This window comes from Chionomys nivalis, chromosome 20 (assembly GCF_950005125.1).
Source record: "Chionomys nivalis chromosome 20, mChiNiv1.1, whole genome shotgun sequence".
In the NCBI taxonomy this organism is placed as follows: domain Eukaryota; kingdom Metazoa; phylum Chordata; class Mammalia; order Rodentia; family Cricetidae; genus Chionomys; species Chionomys nivalis.
This window is the reverse complement of record NC_080105.1, coordinates 18158730-18178313: the sequence shown is the minus strand read 5'-3', so window position 1 is coordinate 18178313 and position 19584 is coordinate 18158730.

Here is a 19584-nt window from a genome sequence, read left to right as displayed (position 1 = left end):
AGTTTCCATGAGTTTGTCAGCTTTCTGGGGGTAGCTTTGTTGGTGGCTTCTAACTTTAATCCGTGGTGATCTGATAAGACACAGGTGGACACTGATATTTTTTTGTATCTGTGGAGGTTTCCTTTGTTTCCAAGTATGTGGTCAATATTTGAGAAGGTTCCATGAGCTGCAGAGAAGAAGGTGTATTCTTTCCTATTTGGGTGGAGTGTTCTATAGATGTCTGTTAAGTCCATTTGATTCATTACCTCCAACAATTCTCTTAATTCTCTATTAGTTTTCTGTCTGATTGACCTGTCCATTGGTGAGAGAGGTGTGTTGAAGTCTCCTACTACTAGTGTGTGTGATTTGATGTCTGCCTTGAGTTTTAGCAATATTTCTTTTACATAAGTGGGTGCTTTTATATTAGGGGCATAGATATTCAGGATTGAGACTTCATCCTGCTGAATCGTTCCTGTTATGAGTATAAAGTGTCCCTGTCGATCTCTTCTGATTGATTTTAGTTTGAAGTCAGTTTTGTTAGAAATTAGTATGGCCACACCTGCTTTTTTCTTAGGACCATTTGCTTGAAAAACCTTTTCCCAACCCTTTACTCTGTTTTCGTATCCAATCTCTTAGCCTGTGCCTTTTTATTGGTGAATTGAGACCATTAATATTAAGTGATATTAATGACCAGTGGTTGTTAACTCCGGTTATTCTTACTGCTTTTGGTAGAAGAGTTTGTGTGTCTCCCTTCTTTGAGTTGTGCTGTTGAAGGGTCACTAGATGCCTGGGTTATTGTAGGCAGTGTTGGCAATGTTGGATTCCTTGGGTTGTGATTTTCCTTCTATTACTTTCTGTAGGGCTGGATTTGTGGCAACGTATTGTTTAAATTTGTTCTTATCCTGGAATGTCTTGTTTTCTCCATTGATAGTGAACGATAGCTTGGCTGGGTATAGTAGTTTGGGTTTGCATCCATGGTCTCTTAGTTTCTGTAGTACCTCTATCCAGGACCTTCTGGCTTTCATGGTTTCCATAGAGAAGTCAGGTGTAAGTCTGATCGGTTTACCTTTATAAGTTACTTGGCCTTTTTCCTTTGCAGCTCTTAATATTCTTTCTTTAATCTGTATATTTTGTGTTTTGATTATTATATGGCGAGGGGACGTTTTTTTTTGATCCAGTCTGTTTGGTGTTCTGTATGCTTCTTGAATATTCAAAGGAATATCTTTCTTTATGTTGGGGAAGTTTTCTTCCATAATTTTGTTAAAAATGTTTTCTGGACCTTTGAGCTGTGCCTCTTCTCCTTCTTCTATCCCTATTATTCTTAGGTTTGGTCTTTTTATTGTGTCCCATATTTCCTGAATGTTTTGTGATGAGAATTTGTTGGTTTTGGTGTTTTCTTTGATCAGTCCGTTTATTTTCTCTATGTTGTCTTCAGAATCTGAGATTCTTTCTTCTATCTCTTGTATTCTATTGATTATGCTTGTTTCTGTAGTCTCTGCTCGTTGACCTATATTTGCCATATCCAGCTGGTCCTCAGTTTGTGTTTTCTTCCTTGCTTCCATTTCAGTTTTCAATTCTTGGACTGTTTCCATTACCTGTTTGATCGTTTTTTCTTGGCTTCCCAGGGTATCATTTACATATTTACTCATTTCTTCAAACTTTTTGTTATACTTCTCATCCATTTCTATGAGGGCGTTTTTTACATGTTGTTTAAGGGACTCTATTGCTTTCAAAAAGTCAGTTTTTTCCTCTTCTCCTGTGATAGGGTGTTCAAGTCCTTGTGTTGTAAGATCATTGGGTTCTGGTGTTTTCATGTTGTTTTTCAGATTGTTGGGTGAATTCTTGCCTTGGCGTCTGCCCATCTCCTCTTACCGATGCTATCTATTGGGTTTGATTTAATTGTAGCGGGGCAATCTGTTCTCAGTGCAGGCTTCACTGTTTCTTGCCCGCACTATCCTGTATCCAGTGCCTCCGCCACCCGGGCCTGCCTGCGCGCCGGTGCTTCCGCCGCCCGGAACTGTCTGTGCGCCGGTGCTTCCGCCGCCTAGGCCTGCCTGCCGGGCCTGACTGTTGCTGCCTCCGCCACCCGGGCCTGCCTGCACGCCGGTGCCTCTGCCGCCCGGACTTGCCTGCGTGCTGGTGCCTCCGCCGCCCGGGCCTGCCTGCGCGCCGGTGCTTCCGCCGCCCGGAACTGTCTGTGCGCCGGTGCTTCCGCCGCCTAGGCCTGCCTGCTGGGCCTGACTGTCGGTGCCTCTGCCACCCGGGCCTGCACGCCGGTGCCTCTGCAGCCCGGACTTGCCTGCGTGCTGGTGCCTCCACCGCCCGGGCCTGCCTGCGCGCCGGTGCTTCCGCTGCCTAGGCCTGCCTGCTGGTGCCTCCGCCACCCGGAACTCTATTTTTATTTTATATGTATGATTATCTGTCTGACAGTTTATATGTGTGTCACATGTATGTCTAGTGCCATCAAAACCTAGGAAAGGATGATCCCATGTGACTAGAGTTACAGTTTTGAGCCACCACAAATGTTTTGGGACCCAGATCCAGTTTGTCTGGTAGGGTAGCAAATCATTTTAACCACTGAGCCATGGGTCCATCCCCATTCAAGGGCATTTTTTCATGTTAAGGATACAGTTTTAAAAAATAATCTACAAGGCTTTATTCACATTAGCCACAAAACTAAAATAATGAGCAATAAATTAGATGAAGGAAGGAATAAATCTCTATGCTGAAAACATAAACTATGAAAGAGATAGAAATAGATACAAATGAGTAGAATAGTATCAGATGCTGATAGAATAATTGTTTTAATTATTAAAGATTTGCAAATTGATCTAAAGATTACATATAATACTTATCAATCAAAATTCTAAAATTTATTTATTTATTTATTCGTTTAAGATTTCTGCCTTCTCCCCGCCACCACCTCCCATTTCCCTCCTCCTCCCCCATCAAGTCTCCCTCCCTCATCATCCCTAAGAGTAATCCGGGTTCCCTGCCTGTGGGAAGTCCAAGGACCACCCACCTCCATCCAGGTCTAGTAAGGTGAGCATCCAAACTGCCTAGGCTCCCACAAAGCCAGTACGTGCAGTAGGATCAAAAACCCATTGCCATTGTTCTTGAGTTCTCAGTAGTCCTCATTGACCATTATGTTCAACAAGTCCGGTTTTATCCCATGCTTTTTCAGACCCAGGCCAGCTGGCCTTGGTGAGTTCCTGATAGAACATCCCCATTGTCTCAGTGTGTGGGTGCACCCCTCACGCCTTTGCTGGAGAGGTTGTGGAGAAAGGGGTACACTCATCCATTGCTGGTGGGAATGCAAACTTGTGCAACCACTTTGGAAAACAGTGTGGTGGTTTCTCAGGAATTTCGGGATCCACCTACCCCTGGACCCAGCAATACCACTCTTGGGAATATACCCAAGAAATGCCCTATCATACAACAAAAGTATATGCTCAACTATGTTCATAGCAGCATTGTTTGTAATAGCCAGAACCTGGAAACAACCTAGATGCCCTTCAATGGAACAATGGATGAAGAAAGTATGGAATATATACATATTAGAGTAATACTCAGCAGTAAAAAACAATGACTTCCTGAATTTTGCAGGCAAATGGACGGAAATAGAAAACACTATCCTGAGTGAGGTTAACCAGACCCAAAAAGAGGAACATGGGATGTACTCACTCATATTTGGTTTCTAGCCATGAATAGCGGACATTGAGCCTATTATGCATGATCCTAGAGAAGCTAATTAAGAAGGTGATCCCAAAGAAAAACATTTAGGCGATGAAAGGAGACAGAGACAAAGACCCACATTGGAGCACCGGACTGAAATCTCAAGGTCCAAATCAAGAGCAGGAGACAGAGCACGAGCAAGGAACTCAAAATTCTAAAAATTAACCTCAAAATTTATGTGGAAATTCAAAATGTTAACTAGCCAACTCAATTTTAACCTTAAAGAGAAAAAGCCTAGGCTAGGAGATTCAGTTGATATCAGGCTCAGTTAGTAAAGGTATTCAGGTTCAGTTGGTAAACTGCTTGCCTCACAAGCTGGTTTCATTATAACATATTGGGGGAAATAGCACTCACATGCAAAAACTTCAAATTGTACAGGTGTTTCTTGCAAAGTCAAAATTCAACTCAATATGGGTTAAAACATGAACCTAAGAATTCAATAATCATCATAGAAATTCCACTTGAAGCCACATGCGATTAGGTAACTGATGTGGGAGTCTTCTTTTTTGAGTTGATGTCATTGGTTAAAAAAGAAACTGCCTTGGCCCTTGATAGGACAGAAAATTAGGTAGGCAGAGTAAACAGAACAAAATATTGGGAGGAAGTGAGGCAATTGCCATGCCTCTCCTCTCTGAGCAGACATGATGAAGCTCCAGCCAAAGATGGACATAGGCTAGAATCTTCCTGGTAAGCCAAACCTCGTAGTGCTATACAGATTACTAAATATGGGTTAAGCAAGATGTGAGAGTTAGCCAAGAAGAGGCTACATATAATGGGCCAGGCAGTGTTTAAATGAATACAATTTGTGTGTTGTTATTTTGGGGCATAAGCTAGCCAGGCAGCTGGGAGCTGGGTGGCAGAAACACAGCTCGCAGCTCCTACTACAGGTAACATCACAAATAAAGGGAGTAGGTATCAGTGAAGGCAAAGTATTATGACCTGTATCTATGAAGATGTTCAGAGGAAACCTATCTCTTTGTATCCTAAGCAAAATTTTAATTTTTAAAAAAGGAGATAGGAACACTTGACTATGTTTAAATCTGTAAACTTTTATAAATATTTAAAAAATGAATCCTGGATTGAGGGTAAGTGTGTGCCCAGCCTGGCTGGCCAGGGGCCCCAGGAACAGGGTACAGGCCCTCTCCAATCCCCTAAATGTTTCTGGCCATTCAGCGGGGTGTCTCCCTGGCTACTGGCTTTCTCTATTTATCCCATCCCAGATTGCCCCCAAGCACCCCTTTTCATCTGCAGGGTCCTAGGATCTCCCAACTCAGCCTGCTTTGGGCCTGAAGGTCTGGAGACCCAGTGTTGAGTGCTACTGCCAAAGGGGTTACTATGTTCCTCACAACCCTGCCTCTGCCAAGCCCATCCTTTTGTCTGGTAGTTCCTTGGCCAGCAAGAGGACCTTCTCCTGTACTGAGGGAATCCATCCAGAGTGGTAGCAGTGTGCCTGCCTGGCCGGCTGGTCACCCCAAAAATGTAGTACAAGCCCCCTCCAATTCCCTAAATGTTTCTGGCCATTCAGCCGGGTGTCTCCCCAGCTACTGCCTTTCTCTATTTACTCCATCCCATCTTGCCACCAAGCACTCTTTCCCATCTGCAGGGTCCTTAGATCCACCACCACAGCCTACTTCAGGGTAGAGGGGATCTGAGAGCCAACTCCAGTGCTAAGGGGACCTAAGAGAGGGCAGACCAAGACAAAATTCCCAAGTACACAGTCAGCCACATCTTGGACCAAGATGCCAAGACTCTCCTGACCACATTTGAAGGAAGAGATGGGCAGACATCAATGCAAGAACTCCTCCAACAACCTGAAAATCAACACGATAACACCAAAATTCAGTGAACATTCAACAAGAAGATTTGAACACCCTAATCCAGAAGAAGTAGAAGAAATCGACTTTAAATGTGACATTATGAAAGTGATAGAGACCCTTAAAAAGAATGTGTAAAACTCTCTTAAAGAAATGGAAAAGAAGGAAAACAAAAAGTTAGAAGAAATTAATAAATTCCTCAAAGATACCCAAGAAAACCAATAAAAAGCAATCAAACAGATAAAGAAAACAGCTCAAGACTTGAAAATTGAAATGGAGGTAATGAAGAAAACACAAACTGAGAAATGTCTGAATATGGAAAATATAGGTAAATGAACAGGAATTACAGAGACAAATATCAGGTTCTGGCTTTGTGGGAGCCTAGACAATTTGGATATTCAACTTCCTAGATCTGTATGGAGGGGGGAGGACCTTGGACTTTACACAGGGCAGGGAACCCTGACTGCTCCTGGGACTGGAGAGGGAGGAGAAGAGGAGTGGGGGGAGGGGGAGAGGGGTGGGAGGAGGGGGAGGGAAATGGGAGGCGGGGAGGAGGCGGAAATTTTTTTTTTCAATAAAGAAAAGAGATAGAAGAAAATCTCAGACACTAAAGATGCTATAGAGGTAATAAACTCATTGATCAAAGAAAACAGCAAATTCAACAAATTCTTAACACAAAACATCCAGGAAATCTGGGACACCATTAAAAGACCAAACCTAAGAATAATAGGGGTAGAAGAAAGAGAAGAATTATAGCTCAAAGGCCGAGAAAATATATTCAACAAAATTATAGAAGAAAACTTTCCCAACTTAAAGGATATTCCTATAAAGGTACAAGAAGCATACAGAACACCAAATACACTGGATCAAAAAAAAAATCCCCTTGCTGTATAATAATCAAAACACAAAACATGCAGAATAAAGAAAGAATATTAAGAGCTGCAAAGGAAAATGTCAAGTAACATATAAAGGCAAACCTATCAGAATTACACCTGACTTCTCAATGGAAACCATGAAAGCCAGAAGGTCTTAGATAAACGTGCTGCAGACATTAAGAGACCATGGATGCAAGCCCACACTACTATACCCAGCAAAGCTTTCTTTCACCATGGATGGAGAAAACAGGATATTCCAGGACAAAAACAAATTTAAATAGTATGTATATACAAACCCAGCCTTACAGAAAGTACTAGAAGGAAAACCACAACCCAAGGAAGCCAGAAACACCCATAATAGCACAGACATCTGACAACCATCCAGCAGCACAACTCAAAGAAGGGCAACACACAAACTCTACCACCAAAAAAAAAAAAATAACCAGAGTTAACAACCACTGGTCATTAATATCACTTAATATCAATGGACTCAATTCACCTATAAAAAGCCACAGGCTAAGAGAATGGATATGAAAACAGGACCCAGCATTCTGCTGTTTACAAGGAACATACTTCAACCATGAAGACAGATATTACCACAGAGTAAAGAGTTGGGAAAAGGTTTTTCAGTCAAACGGACCTAAGAAACAAGTGGGTGTGGTTATACTAATATCTAACAAAATTGGCTTCAAACTAAAATCAATCAGAAGAGATGGAGATGGACACTTTATACTCATAACAGGAACAACTCATCAGGATGAAGTCTCAATCCTAAATATCTATACCCCTAATATAAAAGCATACACGTATGTAAAAGAAACATTACTAGAACTCAAAGCACACATCAAACCCCACAAACTAACAGTAGGAGATTTAATTCTCCTCTCTCACCAATGGACAGGTCAACCAGACAGAAAACTAACAGATACATAAGAGAACTAATGGAGGTAATGAATCAAATGGACTTAACAGATATATATATATATATAGAACATTCCACCAAAAAAGGAAAGAATATACCTTCTTTTCAGCATCTCATGAAACCTCAAAAATTGACCACATACTCAGTAACAAAGCAAACTTCCACAGATACAAAAAAAATTTTAGTAACCCCATGTGTGTTATCTGATCACCATGGAATAAAGTTAGAATTCAACAATAATTCTACCCCCAGAAAACCTACAAACTCATAGAAACTGAACAGTCAACTACTGAACCATCCCTGGGTCAAAGAAGAAATAAGAAAGAAATTAAAGTCTTCCTTGGATACAACGATAATAAAGACACAGCATACCCAAATCTATGGGACACTATGGAAGGAGTGCTAAAAGTCAATTTCATAGCACTATGTGGCCATATTTTAAAAACAGAGAAAGCTCACATTAGAGACTTAACAGTACACCTGAAAGCTATAGAAGAAAAAAGAAGCAGACTCACCCAGGAGAAGTAGACTAGAAATAATCAAACTGATGGCTGAAATCAACAAAATAGAAATGAAACACAGAAAACAGTCCAAAGAATCAATGAAACAAAGAACCGGTTCTTTGAGAAAATCAACAAAATTGACAAACCCCTATCTATACTAATCAAAAGGCTGAGAGAGAACAATCAAATTAACAAGATCAGAAATGAAAAGGGAGACATAACAACAGACAATGAGGAAATTCAGAGAACTGTTAGGTCTTACGACAAAAGCCTATATGCCACAAAGTTGGAAAATGTAAAAGGAATAATTGTTTTTAAATAAATACCAGATACCAAAATTTAATGAAAATCAGGTGAACAATTTAAATATACCAGTAAGTCATGAGGAAATAGAAGCTGTCATAAAAAAAACCTTCCAACCAAAAAAATCCCAGGACCAGATGGTTTTAATGCAGAATTTTACCAGAACTTCCAAGATGAGCTGATACCTATACTCCTTAATGTGTTTCACATAATAGAAACAGAAGAGTCCTTGCCAAACTCTCTTTATGAAGCTACAGTTACCCTGACACAAAAACCACACAAAGACTCAACCAAGAAAGAGAATTACAGATCAAACTTGCTCAGGAACATAGTTACAAATGTTCTCAATAAAATACTGGGAAACAAAATCCAAGAACACACAAAAAATTATTCATTGTGATCAAGTAGGCTTCATTCCAGAGATGCAGGGCTGGTTCAACATACAAAAATCCATCAATGTAATCCATCATATAAATAAACCAAAGAAACAAACATATGATCATCTCATTAGATGCTGAAAAAGCATTTGGCAAAATTCAACACTTCTTTATGATAAAGGTCTTGGAGAGATTAGGGATACAAGGATCATACCTAAATATCATAAAAGCAATATACAGCAGCTGACAGCTAATATCAAATTAAATGGAGAGAAACTCAAAGCCATTCCACTAAAATTAGCAACAAGACAAGGCTGTCCACTTTCTCCATATCTTTTCAACATAGTGCCTGAAGTTCTAGCAAAAGCAATAAGACAACATAAGGAGATCAAAAGTATTCAAATTGGAAAGAAAGAAGTCAAACTTTCATTATTTGCAGAAGATATGATAGTGTACAACAGTGACCCCAAAAACTCTACCAAAGAACTCCTACAGCTAATAAATACCTTCAGTGATGTGGCAGGATACAAGAGCAACTCAAAAAAATTAGTAGTCCTCCTAAACACAAGAATAAAGAAGCAGAGATGGAAATCAAAGAAGCTTCTCCCTTCATGATAGCCACAAATAGCATAAGGTATCTTGGGGTAACATTAACCAAGATGTGAAAGATCTATTTGACAAGAACTTAAAGCCTTTGAAGAAAGAAATTGAAGAGGACACCAGAAAATGGAAGGATCTCCCATGTTCTTGGACTGGTAGATCAACATAGTAAAAATGTCAATTCTACCAAAAGCAATCTATAGAGTCAATGCAATCACCATCAAAATCCTCCCAAAATTCTTCACAAACCTTGAGAGAACAATAATCAACTTTATATGGAAAAACAAAAAAACCCAGGATAGCCAAAACAATTCTACACAACAAATGTACTTCCGAAGACATTACCATCCCTGACTTCAAACTCTATTACATAGCTACAGTAATGAAAACAGGTTGGTATTGGTATAAAAACAGAGATGTTGACCAATGGAATCAAATCAAAGACCCGGATATTAATCCACAAACTTATGAACACCTGATTTTCAACTAAGGAGCTAAAAGTATACAATGGAAGAAAGAAAACATCTTTAACAAATGGTGCTGGCAGAACTGGATATCAACCTGTAGAAGAATGAAAATAGATCCATATCTATCACCATGCACAAAACTCAAGTCCAAATGGATTAAAGACCTCAGTATCAGTCTGAACACACTGAACCAGATAGAAGAGAAAGTTGGAAGTAGATTGCAACACACTGGCACAGGAGACCACCTCCTACATATAACCCCAGTAACACAGACAATGAGAGCAACAATGAATAACTGAGACCTCCTAAAACTGAGAAGCTTCTGTAAAGCATAAGACACTTTCATTAAGACAAAAAGGGCAACCTACTTAATGGGACAAGATCTTCACCAACTCCACATCAGACAAAGATCTGATCTCCAAAATTTATAAAGAACTCAAGAATCTAGACTTTAAAAATTTAAATAACCCAATTAAAAACTGGGATACTGAACTGAACAGAGAATTCTCAACAGAAGAAGTTCAAATGGCCAAAAGCTATTTAAGGTCATGTTCAGCTTCCTTAGTGATCAGGGAAATGCAAATCAAAACAACTTAGAGATACCATCTTACATTGGTCAGAATGGATAAAATCAAAAACACCAATGATAGCCTATGCTGGAGAGGATATAGAGTAAGGGGAACACTCATCCATTGTTGGTGGGAATGTAAACTTGTGCAACCACTTTGGAAATCAGTGTGGCAGTTTCTGGCAAAATTGGGAGTCAACCTACCTCAAGATCCAGCAATACCATCTTGGGAATATACCCAAGAGATGCCCAATCATACTACAAAAGTATTTGCTCAACTATGTTCTTAGCAGCGTTATTTCTAATAGCTAGAATGTAGAAACAACCTAGATGCCCCTCGATGGAAAAATGGAAAAAGAAAGTGTGGAGCATATACACATTAGAGTGCTATTCAGTGGTAGAAAACAATGACATCTTGAATTTTGCATGTAAAGGGATGAAAATAGAAAACACTATCCTGAGTGAGATAACCTAGACCCAAAAAGATGAATATGGTATGTACTCACTAATTAGTATATTCTAGCCATAAACAAAGGACATTGGACCTATAGTTAGTAATCCTATAGAATCCAAATAATAAGTTGAACCCAAAGAAAAAATATATATAAATCCCCCTGGAAATTGGAAGCAGACAGGATTATTGGGCATATGTTGGGTGTATATGGGTGGGGGTAGAGGGGTGAGGAGATGATGATGGGAGAGAAAAGGTAGGAGGTAAGGATTGGGGAGAGCTTGGGGGAGTGGGATGGTTGAGATGGAGGAAGGGTGGATATAGGAACAGGTAAGAAGATATCTTATTTAAAGAAGCCATTTTAGGGTTAGCAAGAGACTTGTATCTAGAGGGGATAACAGGTGTCCACAGGTATGTCCCCAGCTAGGTCATTAGGCAGCAGAGATGAGGATGCAGGCAGCAGAGAAGAGATGCCTGAACTGGCCTTTTCCCATAGTCACACTGATGAATAATGTCTCAAATAATACCATAGAACCTTATTCCAATGATGGATAGAGATAAAGACAGTGATCCATATTCGAGCACTGGACTGAGCTCCCAAGGTCCAGTTGAAGAGCAGAAGGAGGGAGATGATGAGCAAGGAAATCAGGATCATGAGGGGTTGGTCCACCCACTGAGACAATGTGTGTGATCTAATGGGAGCTCTCCAAAGCCAGCTGGACTGGGTCTGAATGAGTATGTGATTAAACTGGACTCTCTGAATATGGATGACAATGGGGGCTGAGAAGCCATTGATAATGGCACTGGGATTTGTTTCTACTGCATGTACAGGCTTTTTGGGATCCTAGTCAGTTCAAATGCACACCTTTCTAGGCCTGGATCGGGTTGGGAGGGCCTTGGACTTTCCACAGGGCAGGGTACCTTGCCCTCTTGTAGGACTGGAGGGGGGAGGGAGGAGGGGGAGTGGTGGAGCAGGAGGGAAAAAAGAGGAGGGGAGGAAGTGGGAATTTTGAATGGTAATATTTACAAAACAATAAAAAAGAATAAAAATTATAGCAATCTTGAAAAAAATGAATTCTTTTTCTTTTCATTATGAAGCTCCAGTTTCTCTTATAATTATTTAGTTTTCATTCTAGAAATTGTTTCCCATTCTTCAAGTATGGAGTTAGCAAAAACTCCTTTTGTTTTTCCTCATTGGACGGCTTTTTGGTTTATCTTCAAAGTTAAAGAGTATTTACCAGTCGGTATGTTTAATAGCCATGAGAGACCTTGTCTCAAGCCAATGAGAAGGAGAGTGATAGTTGAATACCCTCAACATTTGCTCACAACTTAGCATGGGCTGGCATGCATGCATACATGCAACACACAGACACACACACACACACAGAGTCTTTTGTTCTTTTATATACATACATTCACTCACTCTCTCTCTTTCTCTCTCTCTCTATCACACACAAACACACACATACACACACTTACTAACTCACAAAAATATGGATTGATAATAGGGCTAAGAAGGAGGCATTTTTAGAAATGGTACAATATTTACAGACTGTTTCCAGGCTTCTCAAGAAAGAATGTGGAAATCTGAAGAAGGATATGACCACTTTATCTAACAAAACTCAGTCAACTGAGTTTTAGAAATGGTACAGACTGGTACCAAGCTTCTCAAAAAAGAGGTAAGAAATCTGAAGGATGATTCAATCAATTTAACTAACAAAACTCAGTCAACAGACTGATAGTAATTTATTTAAAGGAAGATTCAGCACTCTGGAGAAGGAAACAGCCAAGTTGGCACATAAAACCCAATCAATGACAGTGGGTGCTGAAACATTATTTGAGAGAATTCACTCTGTTGAATGTATTAATTGCACTCTGTCAAATTTGTATGATAGAATGACAGATAGACTGTCTCTCCAGGAAGGTAATATGTGTACTATAAATATTATGTCCAAGGATGAGATATTATCTCTACTGGACAGACTGCATACCTTGGAATCCTCGATGAGGGTATTAGAGCAAAACATTTGACAGGAGATCCAGACATAACAAAAGGCAGTGGTAAACAGATTTGGAAAGACTGAGGAAATTATCAAATTTGATGACCAGGAGCAAAAGATAAAAGGGAAAAATTTAACCTCTGTATAAAAAATTTCTAAGATAGTTTCCCCAGAGTTCTTCCTGCCTTTCCAGTAATAACATTGGGAAAAGTATCTGGCCCAAGTAACCCAAGGTTGCAAAAGAATATACATGGGAGCCCATACATATGACTGATTTAAAGGAAATTAAACAAGCAATTGTAGCTTATGGATTACATTTATCCTTTGTTAGGGAAATAGTCAAAACGTGGGCTTTCAGTAGCAAAGCATGCCTCAAGATTGGAATCAGTTAATCTCAGCAGTCCTAGAAAGTGGACAGCAATTACTTTAGAGGTGTTTTTTAAAAGAAGAGGCAAAAATTTTAGAGCAAAAAGAAAAAGAAAAAGGACTTGAGATTTCCCTAGATCAAATTTTAGGTGAAGGACTTTACTCTGATCCTCAGGGTCAAGCTCTTTATGATGAACACACTTTGTCCCTATGTAGTACAGCAGCTTTAAAAGCTTGGGACAGGATTCAAGAAATAGAAAAGAGAGTTGAATCATACCTTAGGGTTAAACAGGGTCAGAGAGAACCTTTCAGTGACTTTTTGCAAAGACTAACTAGGGCTGCACAAATAGGGGTAACTGACCCAGAAGCTAGACATATAATAATTGAATCTTTGGCTTATGAAAATGCCAACATAGAATGCAAATCGATTTGTGGGCCTTTAAAGATCAGATCAGCACCCATGGATAAATGGGTCTTGGTACAATGAATGTTGAGACACTTGACTATGGTACTGAAACTTGGATATGAGAACCAATTTCCAATGGTAAGAGAAGAATAAAAATACCAAATGTTTTAATTGTGGTAGAATGGGACATCTAAGAAGGTACTGTAGACAATGGATATCTCCTCATGGACTGGCAAAAATAGGAGGACTCAGCCTTCAGATATGCGTAGGAGGTCTAGAAAAGGCTGTAATTGGACCAATGAACATAGGCCAATGAAAGATAGACAAGGCAACCAGACACCATTGGAAAACACCATGGGGGGCCTCTTGCAGGCCCTCAAGATGAATGTGTTCCATTCATTTACAGTTACTGTAGAGAACGTATATCACCAGGAAAATTTAAATAATCTAATGCCTGCTGTTAACAGTACTGGTCTGAATGATGGGTTAAATGTGGAGGATGAGTAAAAAAACTCCAGTAAGACAGAGAAAAATATATATTCTGGCAAACTTCCGTAAAAAATCAAAGACCAAAGCTAAGAATTTGTATAAATGGCATTTTTATTGAAGGTTTACTAAACACAGGTGCAGATATAAGTATCATTACTCTAGAATCTTGGAATCTGAATTGGTCTCTTCAAGAGGTAGATGTTAAGTTCCTGGGAATTGGAACCCTATCTCAGGTAAAACAAAGCATGAGATGAGTTGAATGCATAGGACCAGAAGGGCAAATAGGAAGACTGAGGCCTTATATATCCAATATTTAAGAGAACTTGTGGGGTCATGACCAATTTCAGCAATGGGATACCCAGACTGACTTTCTTGCAGCCCCCAAAACTTATGTTTTTGAGGAAAATATTAGAAGATATAGACGATGGACACCAGTCATTCAGGCTGTATGAGTACACAAAGCAATTATAAACTTTCAGAGGTACCAACACTCCTACCTTTAAAATGGTTAACTGAGAAATCAATATTGGTTAAGCAGTGGTCTCTAGCTGAGGAAAAGTTGCAGGATTTAGAACAACTGATACAAGAGCAACTAGATGCTTAACATATAGAAGAATCTACCAGCCCTTGGAATTGTCCTATATTTGTTTTTAAAAAAAGAAATCTGGAAAATGGAGAATGGGGACAGATCTGAGAGCTATTAACAAGGTAATTCAACCAATGGGCCCTCTGCAATATGGAATTCCTCTGCATTCTCTGTTACCAAAGGGATGCCTCCTCATAGTTTTGATTTAAAGGATTGTTTCTTCACTATACCTTTACCAGAAAAGGATAGAGAAAAGGTTGCCTTCACATTGCCTACTTATAATAATTCTCAGTCTACTAGGAGATATCAATGGACCATCCTCCCAAAATGAATGCTCAATATTCCTACCCTATGCCAATACTTTGTCAGCCAGCCATTGGAAATAATATGTAAGTAATTTCCTATGTCTGTAATCTACCATTACCTAAATGACATTTTGTTTTCTGATTCAAATACAGATACTTTAGAAAGGATGTTTGAAGAAGGAAGGAAAGTCTTCCCTATATGAGGATTACAAATTGCTCCTGAAAAGATTCGAATAGGAGATTTTTTTAATTACCTAGGTTGCAGAATATGTTTACAGAAAATTAGAACACAAAAGGTGCAAATTAGGAGAGACTTGTTGTAGACTCTTAATGGATTTCAAAGATTATTGGGAGACATTTCCAGTCTATGACCAGCTGTTGGGATAATACCTGATATAATAATTCATATAAATAAAACCTTAGATGGTGATAAAGACTTGAATAATCCCAGAGAATTAACAGCTGAGATGGAAAAGGATTTGATGATTGTTCAGAAATTACAGGAGGCACATGTGGATAGTGTGAATCCAAATCTTAGTGTATTCTGGTCATATTGCCTTCCATAATTTCTCCTACAGGAATTTTAATGCAGATGGATGATATTATCTTAAAATGGATCTTTTTACCACATAAACTAAGTAAAAAATTAAAAACATAAGTGGAAAAGTCTCTGATATAATTATAAAAGGTAAATTGAGACTTCATCAATTAGTAAGTATAAACCCAACAGAGATTATAGTGCTTTTTAATGCTGAAGAAATAAAAAAGTTATGGGAAGACAATGAACCCTAGCAGACGGCATGTGTTAATTTTTTGGGAGAAATTAATAGCAATTATCCCAAAAGCAATAACTTAACCTCATAAAGAGTACTTCTTGGATTCTTCCAAGAATTGTACATAATGCACCAATAACTGGAGCCTGTACATTTTATACTGATGAAAATAAATCAGGTAAGGCAGGTTATAAATCAGAAGAATTAAGTAAGGTGGACCACATCCCTGATAATTCTGTCCAGAAGGCAGAATTACATGCTATTCTAATGGTACTTAGGGATTTTAAAGAACCTTTCAATATAGTTACTGATTCACAATATGTAAGAAGAATTGTTTTGCATATTGAAGCTGAATTTATACCAGATGATACCAGATGATATGGAATTGACTTCATTATTCATCAAGGTGCAAGACATAATCAGGAATAGGCTTTGTCCTATATACATAACACATATCCAAACCCATATGGGTCTGTCAGGTCCTCTAGCACAAGGTAATGCAGAAATTTATCAATTATTGATTAGAAATGTGTTGCAGGCTTATAATTTCATTTAAAAAGTCATTTCAATAGCAAAGGTTTAGAGAAAGTTTTCTAATGCATGGCAACAAGTTAAGGAGATGATAAAGAGATGTCCTACATGCTCTTTCTATAATCATACACTGTTACCTGCAGGGAGTAACCCTACGGGTACTCAAAGGAATGAAAACTGGCCAATGGATGTGTTCCACTTTATACAATTTGGTAAATTAAAATATGTACACCACACCATAGACATGTATTCAGGTTTTCAGTGAGCAACTGCTTTGAGTTTAGAAAAGGCTAATTTAGTAATCACACATTTATTGGAAGTTATGGCCATCATGGGTATACCTGCACAAATAAAGACAGACAATGGTCTGGCATATGTACCTAAGAAAATGAAACATTTTTTTTGCTTAATATAATATAAAGCACATTGCAGGTATACCAAATAATCCTACAGGTCAGACAGTTATAGAAAGGTCAAATAGTACTATAAAGGATATGCTGCACAAGTAGAAAATGATGGAAAATACCCCAGAAATAGATTGCATAATGCTTTATTAACCTTGAATTTTCTTAACCCTAGTAAGAAAGAAAAAAACAGCAGCAAAGAGGCATTGGAAAATAGAGTAAACTTCTGAATTGAATCAACCAGTATATTTCAAGGATGTTTTGACCTCACAATGGAAGCCAGGAGATATGCTATGTTGGGGAAAGGGTTTTGATCTTGTTTCCACAGGAGAAGCAAAATTATGGATACCATCAAAATTAATAAAGATTAGCTTTGAAAAGGAGAAATTTCTTGAAAAAGAGGAATGACAGCTCATCCACAGTGGTGACAATCATACAGGTGGTAAGAAAAGCTCATAAGAGTTAGGGCAGGGTTCTGCTCTTTACAGGAAAATACACATCACCAAAAATTCAAAGACCCTGGGATGTTTCAGTGTTGACGGTAGGAAAAATAGCTAGCCACTAAGGAGCATCTGGAAAATGGAATGTGGTCTATAAATGCAAGTATGGGTCACAATTATATTTACACACACATGTTAATATATTCAGCTGGTTTTGGAGTTGGACAATTGGTTTGTACTTCTCTAAATACAATCTTATTAAAAGAAACATTCAGAGTTTCTGTCTCATGGGAGCCATCTGGTATGGGGCAGAAGGAAAAATTTAGGAAAAATTTTACTTTCTCCATGCCTATTTTGTCTATATTGTATTCTTCATTGAATGTGTTTTTATATAAATTATTTTTAAGTTTTCCACAATGAACAATAGAGTTTCCTACAGATCCTTTTTCTGCAGTAATCTTTGAAGTTTCCAGGAAGAAGATGGGGCCCCACAGCAACAACTCCACCTAATTGAGATGACATTGTGATACGGACAGTGCTACTTTAAGACCATTTTTTTTTGTGGGAGGCAGGTACCAGCTGCTTAGATTGTGTACCTTCTCATGATGTTCTGGCCAGAACTCCAAGTAAGAACTCAAAAAAACAAACCCAAACAAAAAACAAAACAAAACCCTATTGACTGCTCAGAAATTGTTTGCAACTGTACTAGACAGTAGTTTTGGAACTTAACCACTACTTAATTTTTGCAGGATCTTATTAAGAGAACATTGCCCCCATGACATCAGGAACTAATTCTAGAGGACACCACCCTCTATACCCAAAAAGTTTGTCCTTAGGGTTGGGAACACTGTTTAGGGATTGTTGTTTATTACTTGTACTAGATAAAGAATTGGAGTGAAAACTATGTTTAAAAAAGAGGGATAACAATAATGGGTAATAGAGTGAATACTTGTGAGCTATTATTTATGTATAATTTACATCACATTGGTATAGTTATTATATATTGATACAAGTTCAAATTATTTTAATTTTGTTTATATTATTTGTACACTTATGCAAAGCTATTCTGTCAGATTGTATATATGTATGTTCTTATCACTATTTAGGACAATTTGTATATTATACAACTTTTAGGATATATTTTCATATTGCATTATATATTACTCCTACCTCTGATCAAGATACTCATAGATTGTTTACATTTTGAGGTCATTGTCCTCAGTTGTTGCACATTTTTTACAGATTATTTAATATTCTGACATGAAGTTTTAGTCTTTAAGTTATACAGGTATTAATTATTATAGGACAAGAGTTGTTCATGTTTGTTGTACATACAGTCAGATCAGTTAGGTTCTTTAGAAACATAGAGATTGTATTTGGTATAGTTAGGTAATCTTCAAGCACTTCAAGGATCTGTGGAACATGGCATTTAAATAACTTAGGGTTCTTTTGACATGAGACATGATTACTTCTGACAGCACCAATCTATTCCCAAGAGAATGTTGAGCACTGAGGACATTCCACTTGGAGCTTGTTTTCTTCTTGTCAAAACTGGCCTCTTTGCAAGAAACTGACACTGCCTCAACCACTGACAAGGTACATGTTATCTGTAAATGGATAAGAAGGACTGTCAAATCTTGCCAATACAGGGTAAGATGGTTATGAAAAATTTCCTGCCTCTGAAAATGGTCTGTCAGTTACGCTAGGTCTTAGCCAAAGTTAGTTGCTTCAACGTTGCAAAATGAGACTTTGGAAAAAAAAAAGGAGGGGGGGCTGGAGAGATGGCTCAGCGGTTAAGAGCATTGCCTGCTCTTCCAAAGGTCCTGAGTTCAATTCCCAGCAACCACATGGTGGCTCACAACCACCTGTAATGAGGCCTGCAGGAAGAATACTGTATACATAATAAACAAATAAATAAATATTTAAAAAAATGAGACTTTGGGTAATTGCTTAGGTAGCTAATTGTCTCTGTCATATATTGCTCACTTTGGAAGCTACATTATTGTACTTCCTGCCTGCTCAAGTAATATTATCTCCCTTCTCAGGCCTTTGATGGGGTTGAAGATTAGATAGTCATAGTTACTGTATTCTTGTGATCTAGCCAAGCCATTTCCTATACAAGACTTAGACTCTATAGGATAGAATATTTATTAAAATATTTAGCATATGTTCCTTGCTTAATATTGTTTATGCTGGTTGTAATTCTAATTATACTTGGTATCTGTTCCTAGTGTATATAGTTTTGAATTGGGTTTGGAAGTATCTTATTTAAACAAAAGGGGAGGTGTTGTGGGAGCACTTTCTGCCAATAACCTTTAAGATACCACTCCACTTGGGCATGGTCTCTTATATGGTAAAAGCAGTGGTAAATTTGTGCCTGTTTTCTTGCTTCTGGCTCCCACTTCTGGCTGCTAGACTCTGTTCCTGTTCGTGCAAAGGACTGTTGTCTAGGACAGTAATCTGTAAGTTTTCCCCTGAAATGAATAACCCTTTTATTATTCATAATTCTGAACTGGCGTGGGATTGTTTTGTACATCATCACACTCTATGTTTAGTGTTTTGATTATTATGTCGTGAGGGGACTTTTTTTTTTTGATCCAGTCTATTTGGTGTTCTATAAGCTTCTTGTATCTTCATAGGCATATCTTTCTTTAGGTTGGGAAAGTTTTCTTCTATGATTTTGTTAAATA